Source organism: Rosa chinensis, chromosome 4, assembly GCF_002994745.2.
Source record: "Rosa chinensis cultivar Old Blush chromosome 4, RchiOBHm-V2, whole genome shotgun sequence".
NCBI lineage: Eukaryota > Viridiplantae > Streptophyta > Magnoliopsida > Rosales > Rosaceae > Rosa > Rosa chinensis.
The window spans coordinates 7,897,476-7,915,850 of NC_037091.1; positions in this window are offsets into that span (position 1 = coordinate 7,897,476).

The window sequence follows — 18,375 nt, forward strand, 5'->3', positions numbered from 1 at the left end:
CTTCATTGCCGGTCCAGAGAACGTGAACTTTGTCAAGGTGGATACTTCTCAAGTGCGACCACCCTATTGTTTGGGGCTAAGTAACTCATCGATATGTCATAGAGGCAAAACCAAGAACTATATAAGAATACTTCAATTGGTGGCCAAAAGTATAGCTTCTTAATCTTCATCTTCTTCTCAATTTTTCTTCTAAGAGCTATCCTTGCCTTCTCCTTCTCAAGTGGTGTAGAAATAATGCTCATAGGAACAATAGGTGGTAGAAGCTCTTGAGAGTGACGAGAAGGGTTGAGTGTAAGTTTTCCTTTCCAATCCATCACCTCATCGTAGAAACATTGACCACTTAATGGTGGATTGAGAGGTAAAAATGCCTTAATCTCAATCTTCTGATTAAGAACATAAGTGCTCAATGTCCTACTCTCCACCTTGGGAAGCTCGTGATGGATCTCCTTGGATGTAGGAGGCAAGAAAGTCCTTGGCTTTTCAACTTCTTCATCACAAGGTAGTGAAGGACTCTATTCATCCATGGGAATATCGACCTCAATGAATAAGGGATTATGGTGTATGACTTCAAGCTCCACATCCTCCTCAATGAACAAGGGATTATGGTGTATGACTTCAAACTCTGCATCCTCCTCACTAGATAAGTCCTCATCTTCTTCGAAAACATCTTCAAGCATCTCCCCTCCATTAGGAAGCTTAGATTTCCAATATTGCATCCATTCCTCCGAAGTGTAGTCTCCCACCTCACTTGCATTGAAACTTTCATAACCAAACTCACTTTCTTGTACATCAACATCACTATAATTATCTTCAACTTGCATAAACGACTCTTGCTCAAGATACTTGATATGTACCTCTTCTCTTGAAATAGGCTCCACTTGGTCAAAGAAAGACTCATGCTTATAAATGGCGAAGGGTGGGTCTTGTGCAAGACTTGCCTCAAGTTGCTCATTGGAATGTGCAAGCATTTCTTGAGAAGCTTGCAATTGAGCTAGCCATTCTTCAAGAGAAGGCTTCCTAGATTTGATCACATGCTTGCTCATGAGGATATGCTTTGGGAACCATGGTCTCTTGTGAAATTCTAGCTTGAGAGGTTTGTAATAGAGCTTGAGAAGCTTGCAATTGAGCTAGTAGTCATTCAACAAATTCCTTCCTAGGCTCATAAGCGTCATCTTGTAGATATGCATCGGGTACAAATGACTCTTGATACATGCCCATCTTGTACTCACACTCTTACATAAAATCCGGGCACTCAAATCTCAAAGAGCACTCAAAAGGTGAATGCCACGGAGAATTACACAAAGCACAAGTTTTATTGCAAGAGGACATAGAACCCACTACATGAGAATTCCACTCTTGATGACCTCCACCATAGAGACTTTCTTGCTCATATCCCCTTGGATCTTCCCATCCATAGCTCCATTAATCCATAGCTCAATATGATAAGAAATAAGCACCTATGAGTTCCCAAAAGTAAGATTAGTAACAAAAAAAAATAGAAAATATAAAATTAGAGAGTAAGCAAACAAAATAAACAACTAATTTATTTTTTTTAAAATAAAGAAACAAAAATATGCAAATGTGACCTAAAGAACCGATTCACCAAGTGATTAAGGCTATTAAACCCTAATCCCCACAATGGTGCCATTGGCTTAATGCATAAACTCTCATGTACGTATCATTGCCAAAATAGGGAAGTATTAAGCCCAAGATTATCATACCATATGGATTACTGATTAACCCACAATCCTTGGGTAGTCGGAATTAGAGTGACTAAGCAAACAAAAGAAAAAGAAAAAGAAAATAAATAAAAATGCCACTTTAAAGCACCAAGCCTTAGCAATGCTTGGCTTTGGTAAAAACTAAAACCTAATCAAAACTAAGAGCCTAATGATGATTATCTATAATGAGTCGGAGTTCAATATTTTGAGAGATGATTTTGGATTAACAAAATATAATGAAATGTAAAGCAATTAAACACAAAAATGAAATGTAAACAATAAAAATGAGAATGTCGGGTGCTAGGGAGGTTCCTTCACCTAAATCTTATGTTCCGAAAGCTAATCTAATGTAGGTGCAAATCTCCTACTTTGGCGGTAGTCATATCCAAGGCGGTTCAAGGGTCAAGGACCGAAATTCCGTTGCATGTTACTGACTTGATACACATTTACGCAAGCGTACGTATCACTGTCAAGATAGGAAGTATTAAGCCCAAGATTATCGTACCACGGGGATTAGTGGTTAACCCATAATCCTTGGGTAGTTGGAATTAGAGTCACTAAGCAAACAAAAGAAAAAGAAAAAGAAAATAAATAAAAATACCACTCTAAAGCACTAAGCCTTAGCAATGCTTGGCTTTGGTGAAAACCAAAACCTAATCAAAACTAAGAGTCTAGTGATGATTATCTACAATGAGTCGGAGTTCAATATTTTGAGAGATGATTTTAGATTAACAAAATGTAATGAAATGTAAACAATAAAAATGAGAATGTCGGGTGCTAGTGAGGTTCCTTCACCTAAATCTTATGTGTTGGAAGCTAATCTAATGTAGATGCAAATCTCCTAGTTTGGCGGTAGTTGTATCCAAGGTGGTTCAAGGCTCAAGGACAGAAATTCCCTTTCATGGTAGTCCTACCCCCGTTTCAAGAGCAGTAGGAACTCAGTTGACATAAATTAGAGTTGGTTCAAGGGTCACTAAGTCACATCAAGAAGCCTAGAGATCGAGGAATTAGACTACTAAGCGACCCGCCCGCTTAATCACGTAACAGGTGTAAATCACCATGTTTATAACCCCTCGAATACGAAATTGAAGGTTTATAGCTTAGGAATTAGAGGAGGTCAAGCATCTAACTCCGTCCTAGACATGCTCAAAATACACACCCTAGAGTTGACTAGGCTCCTAGACATGCATTTCAACCTAACAATAATTGATATAAGCATCCATCATATGAAAATTGCATCATTACGTTAAATTACACATCTTTTACATAAAATTTGGGGTAGGGCACACAACCCTAACTCCTAACAGGGAAATTACTCACAACCCATTATCATAGACATCAAAACTACAAAATTCAAATACAAAAGAGAAGAGAAGCGTAGGAGAAAACAAGAATAGTCACACATAGCTAAAAAGCTAGCATGACTAGTCTTGAATTACAACTCCCACAATTAGCCAAGTCTTGAATCTTGTAGAGATTGAAGCCTTTGATGAATCCTTAAAGCTTTTGGGTGAGTAATCTTTCAAATTCCCAAAACAAAAAATAACTAAAATATGGTAAATGGAGGAAGAGAGAGGAGAGTGAGAGCAGTCCAAAGGCTGCCCCCAAATTGTGTGCGGCGCTGTGATTGGTGTCTCCTTAAGAGTGAGGTGTGTGTGTGTGTGTGTGTGTGTGTGTGTATTAGGTTTTGGGTGGCTGTTATGTAGGAGAGAGAAGGATGATAATGGGTGAGTGGCTGTTGGTCAGTGTAGAACCAAAGAGAGAGAAAAGAAAGTCTGTGTGTGTGGTCTCACGTGCGACAAGAGAAAAGAAAAGCAAGATATGTTGCTAAGTGTAATAAAGGATATGGTTCAGCAACTAGTTTGTTTAATTAAACAAATCATTGTTTAATTAAATAAACTCTTGGTTAATTAAAGGTTGCTGATGTGCTCATATTTTCTTATATTTCTTTACCTCTTAATCTTAGGATTTAGGCTTAGTCCTCCTTATTTCAAGTCATTTATGTTGTTATAGTGTTTTTGTAGGTTTGTCTCATAAACAGAAGAAAAGAAGCTAAAATGAGCTAACTAGGATTGAAAGACACCCAAGTCCCAGAATTTGTCTGTGCAAAACATCTAATTTCGCTGAATTACTGGGAGTTACCTAGACTGAATCAGATAATGAGGCTTATATCATTGGAAATTTACGGATGTCTACTTTCTGAAGAATTTTACGGATCTCGATTTTGATACTTCTAGAGAAAGTTATGATTATTTGAGTGAAGATAGGTCAGAACATGAAATCTGCTCGGAAATTTATAACCATTAGTAGAGAACTCAAGTTCCGTGGCACAAGATCATCAATCCTAATGTTTCAACGATTTTAATTCATATGAGGATTCAAAGAGCACATGTATTCCTACTTCTACAAGAAATATTTCAAGGTTTTCCCATTCTAAATGAAGAAAGGAATCTAACCCAAGTTTTACAAGGAAACATGAAGCCAAAGATGAGCAGAACTCTTCCCTATATAAGGGAGCACGAATTTACATGAGAAGAGGGAGTCTCGGAGCACAATGTAGATGCCTAAGGAGTGGAGACGATTCATCCATCTTTCCCTTCTTTTCCCCTTCCATTCTTTTTATGTTTTTCCTATGTTTTACCTAGTTATCTTTTGTTAGACCTTTTCTAGGGTTAGGATGATGCCCTATCATGATTGTTTATGTACTTTGATGATTTATTGATTGATTTATAGTTTCTTTATGATGAATGCTTGATCACTATTTCAATTGATGCTTTATGTTTAAGTTCTTTGATTGATCACCTTAGGGCTTTGCATATAGTAATTGGAAGACAAATTTGAAGCAGAGATGCAATATATATTTGATAAGCTTCTTGTGATTAAGTGTGGTAAATTACATTATTACTTGAGAAAGACTAATGGTTTGCTTCTTGTGATTAAGTGTAGTAAATTACATTATTACTTGAGAAAGACTAATGGTTTGCTTGATTCCCTTGTTTTCTAAACCGTAATGAGTCTTACATGTTAAATTTATACCTGAGAAGGATAAACTGCATAGTTAGGATATAAGATCTTTACCTGAGAGGGAGAGCATCATACACTTAAGGAAAACTATGGTCTAGAGTACATGAGAAGGACTTAGATACAAGAATTATCATATAGAGAAACAAAAGAATCTGTTAATTGCATTGAAACATAAATAGGATTGTTAGTGGTTGATTCTAAAACCCTAGGTTTCATCATTATTTGTTTGTTTGTTTCTTTCTTTAATTTTCACATTATTTGTTTATTTAAAAATCTAAAAACAATATCTTCTTTCTCTTCATTGTTCATTGTGTTTTTGTGTTCATAGTTTGGATTAATTAGGTTAGAATTTAAATTGATTATCAATCCTCAATTGGAACGACCTCGTACTTGCACATTATACTAACGACGATTCATGCACTTGCGAGTTTTAATTAAAATTTAACAACAGTTGCATACTTTTATTCCTTAAATTATTATATATATTTTTCCTCTTCTTTCCCACATGAGTAATCGGGCTTTGCTTTCTTGCAAGTTGCAATGGCTCTGAGGGATCTACTACCTTTGACCACTTCATCATTTTGTCGGGACTCCAAAGTACTCCAACTTTGCTCCATTTATCATGATTTTCGTAACTCCGCTTATTTTCTACAAAATAAATAAAAGTAGATAAATTACATAATAATTGACGTAAAGATTAGCTTAATTCTCGTATTTTAGATACAATTATATGCATCGAAATGAGTGTAATCAGTTACCTCTAAAGTCGAAGACTTCATCTTTTCGAGCTTGAGATCATGCCCTCATTCATATGTTGATGTTTGTTCGTTCTCTTTGTGATGTTTATCTTGTAGTGAACTTAAACATTTTTAATTTATGAGGTTAGTGTTGATGACTTGATGGACTTTGTAAACTTTGGACTCTATATTTTTTGACCATTTCATATGTTGATGGACTTTATAAATTTTGGACTAAATTATTTATTTTGAAGCTTTGAAGTTTGAATTATGAACTATGGATATGGACTATGGAGTATAGATTATTGTCTATTGAAGTATAAAGTATGCATTAGTGAACTTGTAAACTCGTTGTGGATTATTATTATAGGTTTGAAGAAACACAAAACTTACCAAGTTAAAATACCAAAGAGATAGAAGTAGAAGTGGTAAAAATCTGTTTTACCAAAAAAAAAAAACCGAACTGGATCGAACCGAACCTAACCGGTCCTGTCGGTTCGATTTTTGGTTTCAACTTCTCAAAAATGCAAAACAGAACCAAACTAAAGTCCAAATTTGGTTCGGTTCTCGGTTTCTGCCAAAACTAAACCCACCCTTACTTCACAGTGCATGCACTGTTCTTTTTTAAGAATAGTTTGGAAATAGGAAGAGGTCATTTAATCCATAATCAAATTTGATTCTACAATAGATGGAGATATCGTTTTCTATTGGTTAATTATTTTTAAATTTCCTTATAAAATTACGTTTAATTTTTGTAGTGTACCTTGGCCAAAAACAAAATTCTATATGCACGTACTCAACTTCAAAATCGGAGTGGGATGATCTACAAAACTAGCACTAGTTTGAGACTAGCTAGTCGAGCAAGTTGTTGCCTTGATGGTTGTGTATAGGCTAGAGCTGGCTAAAGCTACCTATTTTGCTGAACAAGACCCATTTCCGACCTATCATTTATCAAATTTATTTATTTTGAAAGAGCAAAAAAAAAAAACAGTTCCCCACCCCACTATGCCAAAAAAGCTATCAAACGACAGAGGAGGTCTGTCGTCTGATAAAAAAAAATTCTGTTGTCTAGTACGGTGCCATCTCTTGGTGGTATCAGACGATAGATCTCCTCCGTCGTCTGATTTTTTAAACGACAGAATGTTTTCTGGTCGTCTGTTGTTTGATGAAACTCAGACATCTGTTAGATGAATTCAGATGATAATTATTTGTTGTTTGTAATGACTTACAATAATAGTTTTCTGTTATTTGTTTTGTATTCTAATAACAGTTAATTGTTAGTTAAAGTACCATTACAAGAAAATTATTTGTTATTGTACATTCATGTAAGACACAATTATATGTCGTTGTTTTTGTTTTGAGTCAACGAAAGTTTATATATTTTTTGTCTTTGTTTTTATTGTAAGGCCACAATTTTCTGTTGTTTGAGTGGGAAAATAACTAATAGTTAACTGTTAGTTAAACTACCAACACTAGGCAATTATTTGTTGTTGTACGTTCATTTAAGATACAATTATATGTCATCGTTTTTGTTTTTGAGTCGATGAAATTTTATATATTTTTGTCTCTGTTTTTATTGTAATGCCACAATTTTCTGTTGTTTGAGTGAGAAAATAACAATAGATTTTTCCTGAATTCTGTTGTTCTTAAGTAGCTCCAACGACATATTTTGGCTTTGATTTAGTGGTTGCATAGTATTTCAGATGTCACATTCGTATTTCTATTAGGATGTAATCTAGAAACTGCACAAATGACAATATTGTTGAATATGTCATTACAGCCAACGAATACATCCATAATTGTTTCATACATGAACCTAATGTGCATCACCTCAATAAACAAATAAGGCAAAGAACTACTATCTAGACCTAGCTAGCAACTAAGTTAGCCAATTATGTAATAGTTCTGATTCTTCAAGCGGATAATCCTCCAGAAATATCAGCTAACTGAGGCATCAAAGTTTTGAAGAGAGGGCAGCCATTGTTCCATATAATTTTTGCAATCTGCAGACAACATAAACACATAAATTTAGCAAAGATGACATATTTCAAGAGCGAAACTTAGTACAAAACCATAGATCACATTGCAGTTGCCTCATGCTCAGAACATGGATTTATATTTGTTGACATTATAACCACAGACATTAAATTAACAAAGCTAACTGTGTGCACAAAAAGTAAAGCTAGAAAAGATAATTTGCTAAGGATATCATACTCAAGAAAAGAAACAAAAAATACCACAAAGTGCAAAACCACAACCCACCTACCAAAAGCAATGCAACAAGATTGCAAGCTAGAAATAATTTCTAATAGTTGTCTATACAAAAATATTTCATAGCAATTCTCAATCAGACCACTTCTCTGCTGGAAATAATATACAATCCTCTCAATAAAAGTGCAAGTGTACTGGAGCAAATTAAAAGATGGAGCTGCTATGAACTCCTTAATCTGATACTACATCCCATTTGGAGAAAACTATGCTTTGTAAATCATAGACATATATAGGAGGTGCCAAAAGCAGCTCTAGAGATTAACACAGTACCTCAAATGCTATTGCATTTTTCAGTTTCTGTAGGATGACTTCTTTTAATTTCTTCAACACTCTTAGACATCATAAAAAGAATTACACAAGGATTGTATATACATGTCGAATTGTTACACTTCATCAAAATAAGTCTAACAGGGCACCCACTATGCCAATATCTTTATCAGACGACAGAAGAAAACTGTTGTCTGATTTGCAGTGCCACCGTTGTAGACCGAGCCGCTGTCTGTTGAAAATTCAGACAATGGTGGAACATAGTTGTCTGAGAAACATACAGACAACGTGTATGTGTTAAACGTGTTGTGTGATACTCGGCAGATGGCTCAATAGGTGGCTCGGCAGATGCCAGGCGCAGCTGCGAGGCAGTTGCGGCGCTGCCTTCAGACAACAGTGCTAGTTTTGAAGCTGTTGTATGTTGAGCTTCTCAGACAACAGACTTTTATCTTGTGTGTTGTCTGACTGATATTCAAACTTCAGTTCTTGACTATATCTGCTGTCTGATTAACTTTGGAACAACATAATTGAATTTATTCTGTAGTCTGATTAACTTTGCGACAACAAAGTTTAATTACTTCTGTTGTGTGAGTGTAGATTAGAAGACAGTGATTTGTTAAAAACCGATGTGTGATATGAATGATTGTAGTGTAATTTGTCCTCATTTTTGGCCATCAGACAACAGGCAGTTATCATTGTATCTATTATGTTGTCTGATTATTTGAACATATCCCATTCCTGAATTAAATTGTGCATTTGATCAATTTACATACCAAATATAAACATTGCAAACCACTAATCATTCCAACATTTTAAACAAGAAAAGCATTCTAGTGCATGCCCATCCACCTAACACATCAAAAAGCTGATACATATATATCTATCGTTCCAAAACATGCAACACATGGTGCATGACAATGTACCAAGAGAGAAGCACAAAAAAGGATGCTTTCCTTAGAAAAACAAGGACCAGCAACAAGCCTATCTTTTGACAGTTCCATTCCCACAGCCCACAGCACCAATAAGTGAAGGGTCAACAAATGCAAGCATGTCCACCATTTTATATGCCTTCAACTGATCCTAGAGGTACCTAATAACAAAATTTACAGCAAGTCATTGGGTTTCAGCAACTATACTTCTTATCGAAGCATTGGGGGGAGAGCACATATATATAAAGAACTGAATATATATTTTCTACCTCTGGTACATGGCAATGCAAGTTCCAGTGGTCAAAGACTCGCCCATATAATACCTGCAAACAAGAAAGAAAAAAACTATCAGATTGACAGGGCTTATACTCTTAAGGCATGGTAATAATCCTAATTAAAGAGACATAACCAAAACCGTCTGTGTTATATCTTTTAAAACACACACAACCTAGCTTTGTTATATCATATTTAAAGTGTTATAAGAAGACATTCAACCCCGGACTTAAAATTACAACCTAGCTCATACGTGTAAGAAAACTGAAGAAACAATCATCATAGAAGCTTACTTGAGAAGCACCATATGTGTACCAGTACGTGGTCAAACATGTTGGTGACCTGACCAAACAAAGGTGAGAAAGTTAAACAATGTCTAAATATCTATCATGACTTAAGAACATAGGAACACAAAAATGACAAACAAAAGAGAGCAATGAACAAATACTAGAAACAACTTATAAATATATTAGTCTATAATGAAAATTATTACATTCATAGATTACCGTATATAGAACATGATCTCTTGCATCATATAACGGACTTGTGGTGCAGCTGTACATTCATACAAAAATAAATATATGTGCTTTAAGCTTTTTGAGAAGTGGTGTTACAATTGGAGAATTCAAAAACAGAGGTATGAAAAATGTACCATTAGGCCGGAAGATATATGCCACAACATTCTACCAAAACCATAAACAAAAACAAACAGCGAATCATAAATAAAAACAAACAGCGAAAACAGTAAACATTGAATGTAAGAGGCAGATAAGAGCACAAGTATGCTAGTACTTTCATGAACAGAATGATACACACATCAGAACCTTAACAAGATATGTGTCAAGCCAAAAAAAAGTTAATTAGCAGGACATTCAAGATGCCCTACAACCCAAATATAGGCAGCCAAACAAATATCGTGCTAATAAAAGAGAATTGAGTGGCAGGTTGGCTAATTAATCAACACAAGTCTCCTACCATGAAACACTTAGTGACTGACCAATAGCTTGAAATACTTTATTGCCAAACAATCGAAATTAGCAAACTTGTACACAAATCATTGAAAGCATAACAAGACTAGCACGTTTAGGTCAGTAACAAGATTCTATGCAAGGTACACACACACACACACGTACTAATGGATGCAATTCCTATATGATAGTAAAAGGCCAACAAATATGCAGCACAAACTCTGCATATTTATCATCCACCGAAATTATACAAATCATTGAAAGCATAACAAGACTAGCATGTTTAGGTAAGTAAAAAGATTCTATGCAAGGTACACACACACGTATTAAAATGGATGCAATTCCTATATGATAGAAAATAAGGCAAAAAACAAAGTCAAAACCAACCTTCAACTTATTTATCATCCCATTGTTTTGGTCTAGCTTCCATTCCTCCACTGGTACCTCCAGTCATTGTGCCAGATTTTCACAGCATAATTCCATCAATAATTACAACTAATTTAAGAGGGGTAGACAAAAAAAGTTAGATATCGAGCTAAATATAAACATGTCCGACACAGAATACTTATCAATAACAAAGTAGAACTCATTACCTTTGAACCTCTCACCACTCCAGCTTAGGCGCTTAGCCTCATCAAGTTTGTCACAAACAAGAGTATTGCCAACCGCAAAAAGAATACCCTTCTCCTAGGCATGATAAAATGTTTGGTTGTTAAGTAGACAAACTAATAGCATCTAATTGGCCCTAATATGTACTAAGTTTTTCTTAGGGCTAAATACTGTTTAGTACCCTGTGGTTTTAGTCCAACATCGATTCAGTCCCTCGACTTTCAATTTCATCAAAAACACCCCTGCAGTCTCAAATCTCATCTAATAGGTCCTTCCGTCAATAATCCGTTAATTAGAACTGTTAAGTCGCTGACAAGGCATGCCATGTCAGATCGTGTGGGCCCCACCTATCAGGTAAAATTCCAAAATTGCCTCTACCTCTCTCTATAACCCCCACCCCCTCTCTCCCAGCTTCTCTCTCTAAATACCCAAAATAATAGCCTTCTTCTCAAATCAAAACCAAATCTCCAGACCAAATTTGGGTTGGGTTTTTCTAATTTGATCCAATTGAATTGGAATGGTGGCGAAGATGATGAAGTGGCGGCGTGGCCACCGTGAATACGAGGAAGTATGAGGTGAGCTGGTGGTGCGGTGGCCGGAGGGGTGGGATCTGGTGCGGTAGGAGGAGGAGGACGAGGGTGGCGTCGGGGACCGTAAGTTGACCGTTGAGATTAGATGCGCTTCATATCTACCCGTCCAACGATGTTTGTAGCAACCAAATGCAAAAATCATATTTCAGAGTCAGAAACTCAGACTCCTTGCACTATGCATGAACATGACTCAATACAAAATATGACTTCCTCCTTTCAGACTAATGCATTCATCTTTCACCCTTGAATTAAACTAATCAATCACACTCAAAAAATTTAGTCAAACAAGGGATTGAAAGGCCCAAGACCCAGTTCTTCACTAAACCCCATCCATTTCTCATATTATTTTACCAAGAACAGAAAAAACCCAAATGAACCATGAACATTAAAACAGGTAGAAAACCCAGAAAATTTAATTACCTAGTAACTTCTCTGTAAATTGAAGTCCTCTGCCCAAAAGTATCAGAGATTTTCTTAGTGCTATCAATGCCCACCGTAACAATGGCCTTTTTCACGATTCGAGGTCTGAGTATTAGCATTAGTAACCCCAAGAGACAAAGTATTGCTTTTGTTTGTAGCACCACAGCTTGAGAAACCCAACTCGTTCCCATCCGACTCAACCGAGTGACCTGTAAACTCGGCGCAAGCGAGCTGATCCCTGGCCATGGATGCCGAGTCCTCCACCTCGGAGCCCGAGTTAGCCGAAAAGGCTTGGAAACCAGTATTCGCCTTGAGATCCTGGTTTTTGTGGTGGTCACCAAAGTAGGCCGACGAGTCCTGGTCGTAGATTTGGATCAGCAACGAGTCCTGCGTCTCTGTTTGGCTGTTGTCGTAGCGCACCATGGAGTCGCCGAGAAAGTCCTCGAGCTTGGGAATAGGCTGGTTCAGAGTTTGTGGGTCGATGAAGCTTGCAAGCTAATCGGAGTGGGTCTGTTTGGTTTGGTGGTCTTCCTCACCTTATGTGTAGAACACTTCGGAGATAGTAATGAGGAGAGGGAGCAGTAACAGCGGAGGTATCGTAAGCATGAGCGAAGGGAGACTCAGACTCGGGGGAGGGGCAATTTTGGAATTTTTCCTGATAGGTGGGGCCCACACGATCTGACGTGGCATGCCTCGTCAGCGACTTAACGGTTCTAATTAACGGATTATTGACGAAAGGACCTATTAGATGAGATTTGATACTGCAGGGGTGTTTTTGATGAAATTGAAAGTCGAGGGACTGAATCGATGTTGGACTAAAACCACAGGGTACTAAACAGTATTTAGCCCTTTTTCTTATAACTTACAATACCTGCAGTGAGCAAGCGGTATTGTAGTGCTGACGCAATCATCATTACAACTCAGATCTCAAAAGCAACTATGTTCTTCTGAAATGGCCCTCTTCACAGAAGCAATTATATGGAAGTGCAAATTTGATTACTCAATCAATTATCATATGGAATTTACAAATTAAAAACCAACATAAATTCCAGGATAGAATGAAGCAGGGCATTTAGCCAAAGGTGACTTGAGATTGGATGATGCACTTTCATAACTAACAGAATCACCAAGATAAGCAAGTAGAGCATGCAAGAACTGAAGAGGCACAGCCTGCACAATACACCTCCAAGAATCAGGAAGGAATCATCAGTAATAAGAGAACGTATGCCTCACTCGGAAAGTAGCATGAGAAGAAAACAAATTTAAGTAAAATAAGGGCAATAGATGGCCTTGGAACTTATATAGAGAGAGTACAGGAAGAAAATTGGGCAACGCCACATAAATGGAAACCGAGTACAATATATACTTAATTTCATATCCATATATCCAGTTTTGGCAAATGAAATCAAGTGCAAATGAACACTAATTTAATATCTTTTGTAGTGATCCAAAAATAGGCCTGCACACTCGAAGTTCGTGCAAATATATTCATATTCATATATTTGCTCGATCCAAACCTTCAAAATAATTAAAAATAATAATAACAGCAATAATGGTGGAATTAAATCATGCTTCTGCTAACCATGCCACTAATTCGTCAGCTTTCTTTTGCTCTAAAATAACCCTCTCCTTCTGAAACAGAAGATCAATACATCAGCTACCACTACATTACTTTTTGGGACAGAAAGCTCCAATTAACATAGATTAATTTCCATGATTATATCAAACCAAGTCATTAACGGTCCAAGACAACACACACACACACACATGAAATGTACCATCATTTTCCTCCAATGAAATATAACACCAGTTATAACCACTTAATTAAACAAGAAGAAAACCTAAGAATGTTCATTTTTCTCGGCTTCACTCTTGCCAAGTGCCTTCTTAAGATCTTCTAGTTGAGCTACACTTTGTGTAAGCTTTTCCTTAAGATCTTTCCTTACAGCTCTAGATAAGAAAAATTGTAGACAACAATATTCACCAATTCCTCATATTTAATTCTACAGCAAGGACTGCTTCTATTGATTAAAAGCAATACATGATTTTATGCACGAAATAATATAGCCGAACATGAAATACACCAACATAGAGAGGAGGGACTTCACTCACAGTGGAAAGAAGACGCAAATCTTGGGTTTTCCCTTTCTTCTTGACTTTGAATGGACAGAGAGTTAGGGTTTTGGCGACAAAATCATTGGCCAATTACATAGAAGCAGTAATCGAGATTGACAGGAACAGCTGCAATGAAGGCAATCCAGGGGCTCTACAACGACCCCGATACACCTCTCTACTACATCACTCAACCCAATTGCAATTAAGATCAGCCCAATCTCAAAATTGCAAACAAATTCATAAAATCAAGGACAAATTGAGGAAGGGAGAGTCGTAGATTGTAATTACTGTGGCAGATGTGACCTTTGGGATTTAGGCCAAACCTTTTAAGGGTTCGATGACGAACTGCTTCTTGCCGGGCTGAGGGCGCTGGGCCTTTTTGCTGGACAAATTGTTGAGCTAGGCACTGCGGCCGTCATTGTAATTGTTGGAGTGGTGGTGGCGGCTTTGGGAGATCTAAGGGCAATCCATATCGGTGCAGAGAAGAGAGATTAGTTCTGAGAGAGGTTTACGGTGATGGGCTCCCTTTCTTGTGCGGCGCCCTCCCGAACACCTGACTCTCAGATCTAATCTTGTTTAGGATAACAGAACGAGGGAGATGAGAGGTAGTAATTTGGGCTGATTTGAAAGAGAGAGATGGCTACTGCCTCAAGATCGAAGAACCCTAATCTAATCCAGTAGCCCAGAAGAACCCCATTTTCATTCTCCTAATCTTCAACTTGAATCGATGTTTTGAGAAGATGGTGATGGCTAAGATGGGTTTTGTAAAGATGATGGTGCTTTTTTGTGAAGACAGATTTTGAGAAGAAGATGGCTAAGATGGTGATGGTGTTTTGCGAAGATGAGTTTTGATCGAGAAGAAGATGTTTTGATCGAGAAGAAGATGGTACCGGTGTTTTCCTCCAAGAAGTCGACCAAGTGTTTTGCTCTGTATTAGAAAACGGCTGAGTGTAATATGTTTTCCCTCATGTGGGAGGACAAGGAGCATTAAGTTGTTTTCAATTTTTTATAATAAACTCAGACAACGCATAAATGATGTTGTGTAGTCTGATTGTCTACTTCAGCTGAGGGACCAAAAATTGAAAACTCCCGCCTACTATGTGCAAGCACAAACTCATTTTTGGCGCTAGGATGGCTTTCAAATTCACACAACACAAATAGGTCGTTCTGTTGTAGGAGCTTACAAATCATTTGCCAAAATTTGGTCGTTTCGGGGGGAATGAAACTCATTTTGGGGCACATTAAATGTTTCCAATATAATCCCTTCAATTAGACAACACAATTAAACTGCATGTTGTGCGGCAATTTCCAAGTTCCAATCCTACAACACATATAAGTATTCTGTTGTACAAAGTAGTACTTTGGCAATGCATCTGAGTCAGAAATTGGAGCCAAATATGAGTAAAGGTAGAGGGAAAATAGCCCGCTATTTTTTTTTTTCATTCAGACAACGTACATTCTTTATAACTGTTGTGCAATATTCTTCTATCTAAAAAATTCTGAATTGTAACATCTTGCACAATGAAAGTTTCTTAAACGTGTTGTATGAAGCAATTTCCATCAACACACGTCGGTAATTTTTTTTTCGTTGTGTGAAAAGTGTAGTCTGTTGAGGTTTTTGGCATAGTGACCGTTACCTTCTGCGTCATAGAAGCACACATGCTTCACACCAATAGCTTCTACCCATAGAAGAAACTCCATAACTTTAGGGATTTCCTATGCGTCTTCACTTTCTACTACAATCGCCGGAGTAAACATTACAAAAAGATGTAGAATATGCCAGAGTAGCAGAAGCCTAGGTTTGCAAGTCTGAATCAACACTAAATTTAGATTTAAGGTAAATAGCATATGAAATGAATGAATATAAGAGGGTTGTCTAAGAGGCTTAAGTACTTACTTGAGTAACAAAAAAGGTTGCCCTCTGCATTTCATACCTCAAATCCATCAGCTGAAAGATATTAAGGCAAAAGGAAACAATCAATATAAACCCAACAAATTCAACAACCCAAGTTGGTTGAAAAACACTAAACCCAATCAGCAACTAAGAAACAACCTCAAATGGATAGAGAGAATACCAAAAAGAAAATTCAGTGAATCAGTGAGCAAGAGTAGCAAAGCCATTATATAAAGGGCTCAAGTGAAATAGTTTAAGCATGTATGAGAAATAGGCACCAATTTATGGTGGGTGGGCTTGTGATGTAGTTGTGAACTTCTCCTATTAAAATTTTGGCTAACATCTATCTAACTACAAAGTTCATTGAGAACTACTTAATTATATATATATATATATATATATATATATAATAATTGATATGTGCACAAACTAGAGAAAGCTGTACTTAATTATATATGTATTTGATAATTGATATGTACACAAACTGGAGAAAGGTGTAAAGTCAAGAAAAATGCATGCATTCTATTAAGTCTGGGGAAGAAGTCAGCCTAAGTTATACTTGAGAAGTGAATGGAGTGGTACACATTTTTTTTGCTGAAACAAGTAAAAGAAAGTTAATATCTAACTCTAAACCTATGCCAACTAGTCCGAGAGAAAAGCTTACACACAAACCTTGTTCTTCTCCCAGCCACAATCAAGAAGCAAGACACCTCCCATAATTGACTATATCAGCCAACACCTTTGCGTTATCATTCTTAATAACAACAATGTTAGCTAGAAACAAAGAGCACTCTTGGTTCTTTGAGTCATAAGGGCATCCCGATAATGAATGTCAACCACACCAGAAAATGACTAAGGGAATCTTGATAATGAATATCTAGCTACCTAGCTAATAAATTGGAATATAGAAATTTAAAAAGAAAAATATTGATCGTTATTACGAATTTATCCTTGCTTTGCTTCTGAGGTCCAAAACCAGATCCACCAATCCTGTTAAAAACATAAAAAAGAATACATAAGGATCATGAGCTTCTGAATTGACAACTTAGATAATACATCTCTTTAATTAAAGTTCCATATATAACTGTTAGGCTCCAAAACCAGTATGGGTGCAAACTGTCTCTTTTGAGCGTGTGCGCAGGCGTGCTAGCACCATGGGGTGCAGTCGTCGGAGAATCCCTTGACCTGACTTCTTGATCAAACGTTGTGGACGAGGAGAGCACCAACCTCGTCACCAAGTTCTTTTCTCTACCTTCCAGAAAAGGACTTCTTGCCTTACGGGTAAGGACTTTGGTTGTGATCTCTTCGCGACACCGAATCGATACCCAATGTTATAGGTTGAGCAGAGCAATCACTAAGAAGTTTGAAGAATGCACGGGTTTTGCTAAAGCGTGACTTTAGCTTAGCTAGGTTGCGAGGGCGTTACCCTTGCTTCGCTGGTAGTATCGGTAGCAGTAGCACTAACAGTCGGCTCCTGGGGAGACTAGGACTAGAATTACGGTTTGCTCTGGGGAGGCTTTGATAATCTAAGAGATTAGTTGATTGAAGAGTTGTGTATAATTCGTCCTTGAAACCTAGTATTTATACCTAGGGTTTCGACTGTTCCTTGCCATAGAAGGATTATTGATTGAAGTTTTCTATTCAATCTCCGCTACTTGATTCCAATAAGGGATTGTTTTTCTTATGGATCTCAGAATGGGTGAAGCTGTAACCCAAACCCAAGTAGGCTTATTTTTGGGCCGCAGGTATCGGCCCGCTATGCTAAATCCACTAACGGATCTTGCCAAAATTACTTTTGGGCTCAAACATTGCCCCCCCCAGGCCCCGAAATTAGGCCCGCGAAAATGTAACTGATTGAAGGGGGCTAAAACGACACGTCTTACTGACCGAAACGAGGTCATTAATGAGGGTTGCGTCCATTCGCTTTGCAAAACGTCTTTTCGTCACATCGTTTCCCTCACAAAATCTCTTATTTAAATCCCGCAGCCATTTCAAACTTGTCACATCAGAAACTCTTTTAGTCTCTGTCACATCAGAAACTCTTTTAGTCTCCTAAACCCAGAAACCCTCTTATTCCGAATATCTTCCTCAAAAACCCAGAAATGGCTCCCCCAAAGAAAATAGTCATCAATCAAGAGGAGGAACTCAATGACAAAATCGCCCACACTTGGGGAACCAGCATCGGTGCCTGCTGTCACATCCACACTACTATCCAGAGACCTCTGCTTCTCAAGCTCCCAAATCATCACATCGGACTGGGTCCGGTGTCGCGAGATTCCATCCCTACCGACTTTATTGCCCTCTACGGCCTACCCATTCGTCGACCCATTCCGGTCCTCCTAAGGACCCCTGGAGATTTCAGCAGTTGGGGTGCACAAAAACATCGAGCGAAAATAGGGCACAGGCTATCCTTTATCAGCGCGGCGGAGCTCTCCTGGTATGGTGAAGCGCGAGCGCGAGATCTAGCTCACTGGAACGCGGCAGGTATTACCCATACTATTGATTTATGCTTTTGCCTCCCGCAGCGTGGCAATCGCTCGCCGCTCGCCGCCTTTCT